This window comes from Genypterus blacodes, unplaced genomic scaffold (assembly GCF_046128005.1).
Source record: "Genypterus blacodes isolate CSIRO-AG114 ecotype Tasmania unplaced genomic scaffold, CSIRO-AGI_Gbla_v1 ptg000067l_1, whole genome shotgun sequence".
NCBI lineage: Eukaryota > Metazoa > Chordata > Actinopteri > Ophidiiformes > Ophidiidae > Genypterus > Genypterus blacodes.
The window spans coordinates 1,960,733-1,974,634 of NW_027466879.1; positions in this window are offsets into that span (position 1 = coordinate 1,960,733).

The following is a 13,902-nucleotide window of genomic DNA, read 5'->3' on the forward strand; positions in this document are numbered from 1 at the left end:
TGCTGCACTCACGCTACACGCTCTATCTAAATCTCCCTCCGTTTCTTGCCCTTTAAGTCCCCCCTCCCTCCCTCCTCTGCCTTCCTCGCTCTCACTCCCCTGCCTGCCTCTTTGCCTGATCTGTCTCACTCTCACTCATGCAGCATCACCTACAGCAGCAGCAGCATCGAGTGCAAAGGCTGGAGGAGAGGAGGACACAGCAGCTTACCGAGAATCCCCCCTTGTCTTACCCGTCTCTCTCTCTCTCTCTCTCTCTCTCTCTCTCTCTCTCTCTCTCTCTCTCTCTCTCTCTCTCTCTCTCTCTCTCTCTCTCTCTCTCTCTCTCTCTCTCTCTCTCTCTCTCTCTCTCTTTCTCTCTCTCTCTCCTGTGTGTTCTGGACCATCATTTATTTATCTCCCCAAAGCTAAAGGCATTAGCATTTGACTGTGCGGAGTAGTGTTAACAGCCTTTAACATTCTCTGCAGCCAGACAAAGGCACCCTGTGATGGTGCCTCAGCTCTGACCCTCTCTCACACACATCTGCTTCCGCCCTCCTGCCACCACATAAACACACATCACTCAGTGTGCTCTCAGGGTTATTTAAGAGTCCATCCAGAGACAGTTGAACCAAGAGACTGCAACGGAATGCAACAGCTTCACACAGAGTCAGTTCAACTTCATCATCAAAGGAAGATTTAAGGTTTAAGTGCACGACGCCTCGGTGCTAATTCACTAAGTGGAATGTGGATGTCTGTCGTCTCTGTGATGTCCCCAAAGTCCAAAAACATATTACCAACATTTGTGTCATGCTGGAAATGACTTGAGACATCTGCGTCGTGTCTCACACACACGACATGAGACATCTGTGTTATTGTCCGTCTTGCACTGCACATCTCCTGGGCTATTCTCATTTCATTCAGATTCCGTGCTGTACAGAGTGGAGCTAATGGAATGTTTGGAGACTTGTAGTGTGCAAACCATATTTTCATTCAAAAGTGTATTCAAGCATCTTTTCTAAACTATTTATTGTAAACCCAGAGAGCAAACACTACGCATTAAATTTAATAAACCGCCACAGTAAAACAGAAAGAAAACAAACCGTGGAAATACAAAAATCTATGTTGTAAATGAAATGTTCAAATATTTAACTGAGCAGTGTCGGTGGAGGTAGCAGGTATTCAAATTCACTTAAATGCCTGCTAATGTTATATATTTAACACAATCAAAAGCTGTACTAAGAAGTTAGTAATCAGACTGATTTACACAGTAATTACCCATTTCACTTGAAAGGTACTCATTAGTTCAAGCCTCCATTTATCCTTGACAAAATGTGTATCGACCTAAAGAGAAAGAAACTGCAGCTACCAGCTCAATACCAAACTTATTATTGTTTGCCTGTCACTGTGATAAAGACGTCACTTCTATAAAATCTACAACATATAATTGGCCTCAGCGCTTAGCCTGAAATAAAGGATGAAACAACCACAAATCCCTTCTTCAGCTGGACTCAATCCTACGCTGGCCGTCATTGGTCGAGAGCCATGGTACACTCTGTGCAGGTAGCCAATCATCACATGGCTGATAGGGACCGACAGTTAGAAGATCAGAATCCCGAAAACCTGGAGACATAGAGAGAACATGCAAACTACACACACCAGTTTGAACCCAGGACCCCTTTGCTGTGAAGCGGAACAACAATCCCCTTAGGATTTCATGATTAGAAGTCAATGTAAAATTATGCAACATCACGAAAAAAATGCAATGTTTTGTTGATTTGACATTGAATTCTGCAATCCTGGAATCATGCAATGCTGGTGGGGCTGCATAAAGAGCATGGTGACCTATATATGAGCCAGTATGATGAAAGTGGAAGTAAATGGCATGGATGTAAGCACACTGATGAATATTCAAGACTAAGCAGGACTTTGAAGTTTGGCTTTGGTTAGGTGAAAGTGGGAAATTGCCTCGCTTTTATACCCGGCCTACACTCTTTCATGTGATTTTGTGATTATCTGTGTTGTTAGACTCAGTAAACAGAGCATCTTCCATTTCCTTCCCTTTGATATTATCATTTTATACCATTATACAGCAAATGGTGAGATCAAATTAAATTTCTGAGTCAAGAATCTGAAGGGAGCTTTCCCAGAAATACCTTATTCTCTGTAACAGAGGGCTGGCGATATCAGTGATTACAATAATGGAAGTGGGCACAGAAGCTCCACACGGATGTGAAAGTGGATTTCTGGCTTGTGTCTGCCTGCCTCAGTCAGAACGGCTCAAACATCAAATCACACAACAAAGCCAAACTGCTCATGGCAACAACAGTAATGGCCACATCAGTGTCTAATGTTCAATCTAATGCACTTGTTTCATTTTACATAGTTTTATACATACATATATACATTGTCTTTTAAGTAGAAGCAAGACAACACTTATATGTCCTTATTTGAAATGGTTTGGTCCGATATTTACTTAAATCTTTGGATCTGTCTCTGTATCTGCATTAGGACTAAGAATAAGTCTCCACTGAAGGAGAGTGTGATGATAATGGCTCTTATTGTTTACACATGGCTACACTTAGCTCTCCATTAGTATATATTTGAGATACTGAACACTATTTACTTCATGTTTACTTCCATTTTGAGAGGAGGATAATTGTGCTGTACATTTTGGCTTCAAATGTTAGTAATTTGCTTCTTTGGTTTGACCTGGTAAAGAGTAACTTACCTCAAATCTAAACATCGAGCAGTCATCTCTGTCCATGATGCGTTACAAGGTGTGATACTTCAGTTCAACACATTATGAATAATGCAACTGTAATCTAACTTCCCTTTTTGTTATATTCCTCTTGTGATGCGTGTCCATGATTATCCATACAGCTAACAAGAACACTGAAGTCTATGATTACGTGTTTACAGCTTGCAAAGCCTTTTTCATTCATCAGTATGAGATACATTTATCACTAACCTTTCACCATATGAATGCAAATGGTCAGGTTATATTATATATATACATATATTTCCTGACTACAATTTGACGCAGAGCCCCTGAATGCACCATCATTCGTTCCTTTGAAATGCAACAGCCGTGTCGTCGACCCCTTATGATGTATTTGGGCTTTAAAAGTGGACTTCAAAGGAGGCGGCCCGTGAAGTGGGACACAATTAATGAGTGAGTCAGAAGCTGGATTTACATTACATCATATCCCTCCCAGGAGCATCCTGCACTTCAAAGCCACTGAAATTGAGCCACATGATTCAACAACAAAGTTGGCCGTAAGTGTATCATAAAGGAGCCGTCTGCCTCAGGCTTAAGGGGACGGCTGATATTTCAAAATACTCCTGTTTAATTATGCAAACACCAAACAGGTGAGTATCGAGGACTCATTGAGTGACAGCTGATACCATTAGAATAAACAACATCTTGGGTACGTCTGTAACTGGATAGCGGATAGAAATCCAGGGTTTTGGTAATTCAATGTGCCGTACAATGTGTCCATGATATCCAAGAGCTTTGCCTGCTTTAAGTAACTGCTGCATTCACACATGACGGTGACATTAAAGAGCATGAAATAAGCTGATCTATAGACAAATCATGTATGTGAGAACTTGTGAGTTGCTGTCTTTGTTACTAAGGGACAAGGCCACAAACAAATGAAACAGCACACGGCAGCTGCAAAGGCATTCAAGCCAAAATTGATTACATTGTATATTCAAGTAGCCTAGTACGAATCAAACGATATCTGATTGTTCAGTCATGCCTGAGTGCCAGTATACAGCCACGCTGAATATACTTTACAATAAAGCTGCTCTAAAATCATCTGTAAGTGAACCGTGTCATTTCTTGTACTTCTGCTTTGCCGCTAATCAAATGTGTTCAAATCTCATTCTTGATAACAATGGAAACAACAATCAATTATTCAGCCTTGGTTTTTGAAAGTGTGATGATGATGATGATGACTTCTCCGACGCCGACTGCAGTCAGGCGTTCCAAACAATGGGTGTAGCAGCTGTGAACAATAGCTGTGATTCTATCCAGCAGAGGAAAGTCATTGCATATGCACAAAACCAAACCAGAGAATAATATTTGTTGGAGTCAGAAACATGATACATGGCTGAGTTAATGTTGGAAGAAAGGCTTCTCTGCTTCAGATTCCATTAATGTACAGTATGCAGTATGTTCAGGTCGCCTTAGTTACCTAACCCTCAGATGTGTTTCCTACACGTGATTCAAGTTTAAGTTGTGATTTCATTTTACATGACCTCACTGTATTCACATCACCTTTTTTATGTGGCACCTTTGCAGCCCTACCAATCACGTAAGAAACTATACAATGAACTATGTTTGCAGGTAGAAAGGTCTAAACTTCCTCCTCATTGTTGTGCAAATAGGAACAGCAGTTTCAGGGGAAACAATAGGTGAGGTTTTTGCTGCTTAATGACAGTAAAGGGTCAGGAATTAAATCAAATCTTAGGTTTCTTTTTCCAGATTACAAACGATTAAAGCATATGTTCATTAAACTTGTGTCACTATTTCAGGCATGAAGTGTTTGTCAATCCTTGTGACTTGGTTAAAGAGCAGATAACTGATGTTGAGGAAGTTCACAGTCCGTTCCCTGGCTTCCACTGTAGACGGAACACAGCAGCCTTCTATGAATCAGCACAGGCACGACGTCATCCCATTGAAAAATTGTTTACACAGATATTTAAAGAAGTGGTGGTGGTAGGTAGCCGAAGCCAAGGAAGGCAGCGTGAACGTTGCTGTGGGGGGATTTGAATAAACAGTGGCATCTTTATTTTAAGGGGAGGTTGTAAATCTTACCGAGCGAGAGAGACGGACAGTGTGTGTGTTTGTGAGAGAGTATAAAAGCCAGTTGTAAATCTCGCTGCTTCACAGACAGATGAGCGAGAAAAACAGTGTGAGCTTCTGCAAGCAAAGAAAGAAAAGTGAATGAACATATTGGCTTGTGCGCTGCATCGATTCAACCGAATGTTTGCTCAGTATTGACTGCCATCAATGTGGAGAGAGCGTGGAGAGAATCTTCACAGTAACAATTATTCACCTGCATCTCACACATCATCTGACATTAAGCATAATAGAGTGTGTGTGCGTGTGCGTGTGTGTGTGTGTATGTACTCATAACAGAAGGTGCCTGTGCTTGTTTGATTATGTTTTCAAGATTTTCACACACAGGAGAGCCAAGATGGAAGATCAGCAGGTGGGTTGACCATACACACACATGCACGCACACACACGCACACACATGTTCACAGGACCAACCTTGTATCAACATAAGTGGCAGTATCTAATCTCTCAGTGGCCAGTAGAGCACATGCATAAAAGATGATTTGGATGAGGAAATGTCAGGCTGGATGAGACAGAGTCCCAGTGTGCCCGGGAGGCCAGCAGATGGACTGCTTCAATACACCAAAGTTCCTCTGCAGCCTCTTTCTCTTGGAGCAGCTCCGTCTCTGTACACAAGCCACTTCCAGACGTAAATACAACGTGCTCATGAGAACTGCAGAAGGCCCCAGAATACTTCAGCAGACCAAAGAACTGGTTATTAAACACCACCAGCAAGCAGCTCTCATTAACTTCTAAAGTCGTATGTTTGCTCTACTCCTGATGCCTCTGCTGGCTGTGATTGGTCCAAATGTGACATCACCACTAGATTTCAATATGTGTCTATTTTATAAATTAAATAGAATTATTGTATCAGTTATAGCAGATGTAGTATTGCTGGTGTAAATGCTGGTGTAGAGCTCAATGTTGTTCTGCTGAAATAAGAAAACTAAGACTCTAATCTTGAGCCCAACCTCATCTAACACTCTGTTGCAAAGGATGTTGTGTACATTTTCTATGTAAATGTTATCTGAGCTTGTAAACAGTTTTGACTATCAAAATTGTGACGTGTAAGCTTTCGGAGGGACACAAAGAAAGTGCTGGGGTTTCCAAAAACAAACATCTGGAGCTCAGGTTGCAGCTTCATTGTTCTTAAAACTTAAATATGACAAAGAAAAACAGTCTGAAAACCATAATAGCTTATGGCAGAGTAGAAAATGTGCTATGAGAGGGTATGTTGCATATTTAAAACCTCAGTGACGCCAGGAGATGTGACCGAAGCCCTCTGTGACACAATCTGAACAAAGGCTATACATATTGAATGTCATAAGCTCTGTAAAAGTGATATTTATGGCACAGCTCCCTCTCGGAACCCACTTGTATCCAATAGCAACAGAGAAAGACGTATAACTTAGCGTGAGTCATCCTCACCGTTTTTCTGATTGTATTTAAGGCAGAGGTTTCTCGAAAATCATGTCATCGTCACAAATTATGTTTTCCAACGGTGTGAGTGATCTCCCTGATTTTTGCTGTCCTTACTGTGACATCACTGGGCACTAATATGTGAAAAAGAAAGATGTTTTAGTTATTATGGTTGTAGATATCAGGACATAACAGATATCAGGACGCCACAACATCTCAGCTGGGTTGAGGTCTGAGCTTTGACTCAATTACACAACACAAGTTTCCCATTTCTGTGGGTGCGAAGCCAGTCGAGGCATCAAATCCTTGTTGCTGCACCAGTGCCTCCTACTGGTTGAGCTCCAGTGAGGAGGGGTGTGAGATGTCGCCCTGAGGTTTTCCTCTTTCTGAAGCCCATAATGTTTATATGCACACATTAATAGACTTTATTTCCCCCAGTCGTCTGTCTATTTGATGTCTTTCTGCTCTCGTGTACCCTATTTATTAAAGTACAGCAACATTAAATGGTTCTTCCCTAGCACCATAACTAACTCATGTTTATTCCTAATGTTTACTCCACAGCTGTCATCGTGCTGTCATACATACTAAATCCTCATTATGCACTAAGGCCTTTATCCGTCTGATCAAGCGTCATGTGTCATTCCTGAGGTTTATGGCCTGTTTTAGCTTCAAACCTCATCCTAGACACACTCCCACCAGAGTGATAGAATGGAGGGAGGGAGAGCTGCTAAATCATTGTGTCATCTTGTCAGGTGCTGTACACTTTTTGGGCATCTGCATCCATCTTTAGATAGATTCCTAACCTACCATGATGACGCTCACATGTTTCCCATTATTTTCTCTTATTTAGGTTTAATCAGCAGTTTCTGGATGCTTCAGACTCAGCAGATAGATAAGAGCAGTCAGTCAATGTTATTCACTCAGAAAACAGGAAAAAAAGACTGAGTGTGTGGCAGCGATTGTGAGATAATTTCTTGGTTGAGATGAGATAATAAATGTTTGACTTTCTTAGACATGAGAGTGAAGGAGCCGCTGTGGGAATGTGTGTGTGTGTGTGTGTGTGTGTGTGTGTGTGTGTGTGTGTGTGTGTGTGTGTGTGTGTGTGTGTGTGTGTGTGTGTGTGTGTGTGTGTGTGTGTGTGTGTGTGTGGCATCCCAACGCAGCATCTTTGCAGGGAGGCTGATGTCGTCCTCTGTATATCACACTGCCGCCTCTGACAGACACTTTGCTGCTGTGACCATGGCAACAGTGGAAAGGAATTACCATTTAAAAGCTCACTTGTAGGACCCTTAACCCGGAATATCTGCATCAGGAACACACATGCATGCATAAAGACAAACATATTAACACCTCAGCAGGTTTAATAGATGTGTGATTAAGATTCAGCCTCATCGGCACTGAGAGTTTCTGATGAGGAGGATTTCTCTTCACCAACAGGAGGGACAACATGTGCAGTAATGGCTAATGAACACACGGAGGCGCTGTTCAACAACAACTCAAGTCTCCCTGCTTCAAAGAGCCCGGAGGGAGCTGAGGAGCTGATGGGGAGAAATGACTGAGAGGCACGAACGAGACAAATAACACACACACAAGAACAGAAGCTCAATTATGTTTTAATAATTAAACTTGAATGAATGAATGAACACACAAACCATCTGGGTACAGATACGTTATGCTGCTGTGGATTAGGAGGCCTCATCCAAACATTTCTGCTTGGCAATAATAAAGCGCACATCTCAGATTTAGCCTTTGATTTACTTCTTGGTTTGGTTCTAAATGATTTCTGACTTGTAACAGCGATGTGCAGGCGGTGAAGTGTTGCTTTATTCCCTCAGTGGAGGTGAAACATGCTGCACTCTCTCTGCCGTGTGATGAGACGAGACAAGACTGCATCTGACACTCACAGTCTCCTTGGGGATGAAGGATACGCTACTTACACACACTAATTACACACTCCCTGCTCAACTTTATTCTTTGAATCTTAATGCCACTCTCCATCATGATCTTTTACCATAGCAACCAGCAGCAGACCCATGACAACAGTGGGACACAGATAGAGGAGGAATGAGATAAAGGAAGATAATAGCAAAGGGAGCGTTCCTCATCTTTACAGCAGCGTTTAGAACACCATCTGAACATAACAAACAACATATTTGATCTCACATTAGTGGTTGTTGCTCGTTTCTATCTGTATTTGTTATTGTGCAACAATCCCACTGGTGCATCTCCTGTCTAGATCTAAATCTGGATCCTGGTCCAGATAAAGGCAGAGGATATAGAAGTGAGTAACAGCGCTGGGAGAAGTTACATGTCAGCCTTCACATGTCAGCTGAGACTTTGTTCAAGCTCACCTGAGGCTGGAGATGAAGAAGCAATCAGTTATATCACCTAATGGAAGATCGATTCATCAGCGTAGAAAGCATTACACATTAGCTGAATAAGGTTGCTATGGTAACGACAAAAAAAAAAAATCGAGAACTACATGAAGTACTCCTAAGTTTAGTTCACTTTGGGCTTTAGGGACACAGGACACAGGAATAATGAAAATCTATTTGCTGGATGGCTTTGGATAAAAGCCTCTGACACACGAGCAAATGTAGATGTGAATGCTTTGATGTTACGGCGTGAAGACACACACACACACACACACACACACACACACACACACACACACACACACACACACACACACACACACACACACACACACACACACACACACACACACACACACACACACACACACACACACACACACACACACACACACACACACACACACACACCTCTGCTCTGCACCTTCACATTTAACCAAATGTTTTTGTTCCAAACTGTTCAGAGCAAAGATAACCATCAAGCGTCAGTGTGGAGCCACCAAGGACACAAAAGCAGAAGGACTGAAAGCTTTTCTAACATGCTGATGACTGGGAGTCGCCCCTGTTCAAAGGAGTTGGATGATTATGTGTAAACCAAAGAAATGGTAAATCAATAAGGAGTGTGTTGCACAGCTGGGGCAGAAGTGGGTCGACTTGGGCGTGTTTCAGTGCATGAAAGCCGGAAGCCTGCATGCTCAAAGGGCCGCAGCAACAGTAGCAGCATCTCGCTCATACTGATCAAGATAAAGGACTCGGGGACTGGAGGTGTTGGTCGGGTGCTAATTGGCGTTAACAGTTCTTCTGATGTGTCTGGTGTAACACAGCTGGTTGTCCGTGTCACCAGCTTTATCATATTTCTTAGAGGTATTACTGCAGGTGATAGATACAAAACATTGCTACTCATCGTTTCTTTGTGCTACAGACAAAACATTTACTTCATGGACTTTTCTGGAACAATTAGAAAGTGGCGTAGAAGGAAAGAGACCATATGAAGTATGTGACAGAGACCAAGTCATCGGTGTGCAAGTTACAAATAAAGTCCAGTCTCAAGTTAAGACTCACAAGTCATGGAACGAGTCCTAAACTTTGATTTTCAGGCTTTAAACAAACAACAAATGCATCTCTGTCTGTACGCAGAGACCTGACATGAGAACATCATCTGGCTACATGGGACAGAGATCCATTCACACAACGCAAGATGTAAATAGATACTGTATCTTTAAAACTGCTAGCCATGAAATTCATTGATTACAACAAGATGCTTCCTCATGACCCCCTGACCTTCAATTTGCCACCATAAGAGCGAACTTTTCCCTCTACAGCTCATCCCTGGTGGTTTCTGAGGGTCTACTTAGGCTGACAACAATTTATCCGTCCACTTCCTGCCTGTGTTTTCTAACTAAAGTGCTATTATGAGTCACACACACACTTACACGTTCAACGTCACAAACACTTGTTGCGCCTGATTCACAACAGCCTCTGGAGGTCGGTACAGATGAGTCCACCAACCCAAACAACATGAAAGCCCTCCATCAGCCTCACACACCAGGCGGCCTCATAACAGTGTCACTTGTAAAACTGGATAATGATCACTAGGCAATAGCAAACAATATGAGCTTACACAGCAGAGAGCGGATCATCTCATGCAGCTGAAACACACACACAGTTTGACCCAGTTGTCTAAATTACAGTCATCATCTGACACAAACACAGATTTTGGTGTATCAAAGTAGTAAAGAGATTTAATCTGACCTTTTAAATAAAGATACGTTAGTTTGATACTGATCAGACGAGGGATGAAGTCATCATTATGTCGTGTTCCAAGTACAGACAAGGCAAGTTACAAAGCACATCACAAATCCAACAAATCCAAGTCGGGTCACGTCAACACAGTGCATCCTAATAACCACAGCACAGGCTTGGATACGTGTCATATTTTGTGTCTTGATTTACATTTATACAGAAGCCCAGAACTGCATGATGGGAATTATTTTGGCGCGCTAAATACCCCACAATGTAAGCAAAGGTAATGATTGTTCCTGTTTCATGGCACATAACAATAACCAATCAGTAGCTCCTTGTTAAACGCACACTAGCACCTGTTAGCGCCTCTTCTCATGCAGCGGATCAAAGTACTCAAAGCCCACAGATAGCTCATTAGGCACGCTTCAGTCATGGGATTGTGGATCTCATCATGATGTGATGATTGTGTCATGACCTACACATATATAAAATACATATTAAACATGTGAAAGGTTATTGTTGTTGAGTAATGAAGACAGCTGCAGCTAACATCATGGAGAAAGACAACTAAAGTAGAATTGATTTCTCTATAAATGTTCTAACCAAGCAGAAATGCACATCTTGTTGTTGATTTTTAAACCGTTGCTCTAATAATGTATATGAAGAATATTGAACAGGAAGTTGATTTAACCTGATTTAGCCAAGCCTTTGTTTTTGATTGCAAACATGAAAATCTCTTCCCCGACTTTGAATAGTATCTTGTCTGCCCACCTTGGCCCTCATCTCTAGGATACAGTGTTTACTGAGGGGGGGCCAGTACTGTTGAATTAACGCACTGTGCTTGTACATAGGTCCAAGGACTCACATGCTGCACCATGAATGACAATGGCTGCAAACACACACATCAGGACACGACTGCAGAAAGAGGAGTCCAGGTGTCTGTGAGGCTACTTTGCATTATACAATGTCTCAAACAAACTCAAAGATATGAGAAGAAGAACCAGCCGATACATCACATAATCTTGAGAAATGACACACAGCCTCCGTTCTCTGTAGCAGCTTCACATCGAAAACACGACGGCCAATTATGAATAAAGTGTTTGAGAATGAATAACAGCCGGCCTCTGCTGTCATTTCAGACGGATACAATTTATGAATAATACAACAACCAGCACCACAGATAGATAGATAGATAGATAGATAGATAGATAGATAGATAGATAGATAGATAGATAGATAGATAGATAGATAGATAGATAGATAGATAGATAGATATTTCTGGTTGCACACAGCACCAGGATGTTCCATGTTCCACAATGCTGTGCAGAATCGTGGGAAGCTAAGAGACCATTTTCTCTCCAGCAGCAGTCTCTTGGGATGTCCAAGCACAGTTTCAGAATATCAATTACACCGTCGGTGGCAACGTATGCGCGGCACATTGCTGGCGGGGGGGAAATTGTACAGTGCAGGTCCGGTGTGAGCCGGTGGAGAGAAGCTCCATGGCTCCATACAGGTTCAGGGTCTCCACCTGCCTGTGTGCCAGCTTAGTGATTAAAAGAGCCAATTAGCCAAGTGCTACAAGCTGGGATATGTGCTGCCTCAAAATTGTGTGCATGTGTATGAATCAATGTGTGCTGAAAAGTGGGGGAGTAAGAGCAAACGGCTGAGCTGGGTTAGAGGATTAAACCTTCATTTTGATGTACTGTATCCAACAATTACTCTGATTATACATGACTCTAACTTCACTCACTGCTGCTGAAAACATGTTGTCTTCTTCTTCTTATGTGTTCAATGTGGAAGAACGTGAATGAAAATGAGATTTCTGCAGGTTGAAGTGAATATGAAGTTGGAAGCGAGTGCTGTGACAGATCAGACTTACCACTATTTTAAGAAGAAATCTGTGCAAGTCTCTTTGGGCTCAGACAGCTAAAACAGGCATTTTAGTCTTGGACTAGACTTAAGCCTCCTCTGTGAAACCAGCCCCAAAGGCTCGCACATGAAAGGGACCTGACTCAGCCCAAAGCGCTCTAAGATGAGACGACTGCATACAGAGAAAAATGGAAGAAAGTGCAAAAACCTCAGGGGAGGAAAAGCAGAGAGAGATCTCCCCACGAAGAGCCAGGTGTGCAAATGGAGCCAAATAAAGAGACAAATACAGATGGAACACACAGAAAGATACAGCACTACAAAAGAGACAGCATGTTCCTGAGATGGTGAGAGAACATCAACCCACAAAACACGCAGCTAAATGAATCATTAAGTCATTGAGAGGATCCAGTGAGTAATTCTCGCTCTTTGTTTTGTAAGGTGGCGTTCACATGCAAGCCAAGTTACAATGACACACACAGATGGACAAACACAGTAAAGTAGGATAAGAGAGAAGAGAAAGGGAAGTCACACACTCCCAAAAGACAAGTATGTATTAAAAACATCAGAGTCCCAGAATAAATAATATACATTTTAAATATTAAAGCAACATTGTTTTGATAAATAGTCTCTCTGGGTCAAATGAGCGGTATTAAAGTGACCCAACTGAAAGTAAACCCAAGTCAACACACATGTAAGCCCATCAATCAGTCAATCAATCAATCAACAATGGGACAAAACATTCGATTTAGTCTAAAAAAATGCACCAAAACACCCTAAAGTGTCATAATTCACGACAGAAACACACGCACACAGTCTGAACCACTTATATGTGAATGTCCTGATGATTTATCCTCACAGGGCAGAAAGTGTGTGTATGTTTAGTGATAAAGCGACATCCACAGATGGATGTAAACACAGCCTGAGTGTAAGTGTGTGTCTCCTCTCCCGCTGCACCTGTCAACTCACTGCGCAGGAGGTTTGTCTAAGCAGCTGGACCTTCAACCATATGGGCCCTCCACACACACATCCGAACTGTCCGACTGAAGCGATGACTTCAGGGGGCTGGTGTGTGAGGTGAAGCCCGCTTACCTGTCGTAGCTCCATCTGCTGTACGACATGCTCCTGTTGCTGCCGACTCCCTCCATGGCTCCGTGGCGGCGGTGGTGGTGGAAAGAGAGGGGCTGAGAATTCGAGCCGCAGCCGCCGCCGATCCGCTCCTCCGCTCCCGGGAGAAACGCAAACAAGCCTGCCTGCCTGCCGGGAGGAAACCGCCGGGGAGTGACCGGAGCGCTGAGGCTGTACACAGGCTGAGCCACCACACTACAGACGGCAGCGGCAGAGGAGGAGGAGGAGGAGGAAGAGGAGGAGGAGGACGAAGAGGAGGAGGAGGAGGAAGAGGAGGGTCGTTGATTTCATGCAACTATACACCCACTTCAGTTCTCTGTCTCTGGTATGCAGAACATCACTGAGCATGACACTGAAACTTTTGATTTGATGGAAGATTATTCCATTAAAACATCTCGTATTGGATCGATATTAGATTAGATTAGATTAGATTCAACTAATCGATAATATGAAGCCATAACGGTAATTAGAAGTGTTGAAAGGATTAATCAATAGCTGGAATTGATAAGCAACACAACAGACAAACAATCTATAACAATTGAACAA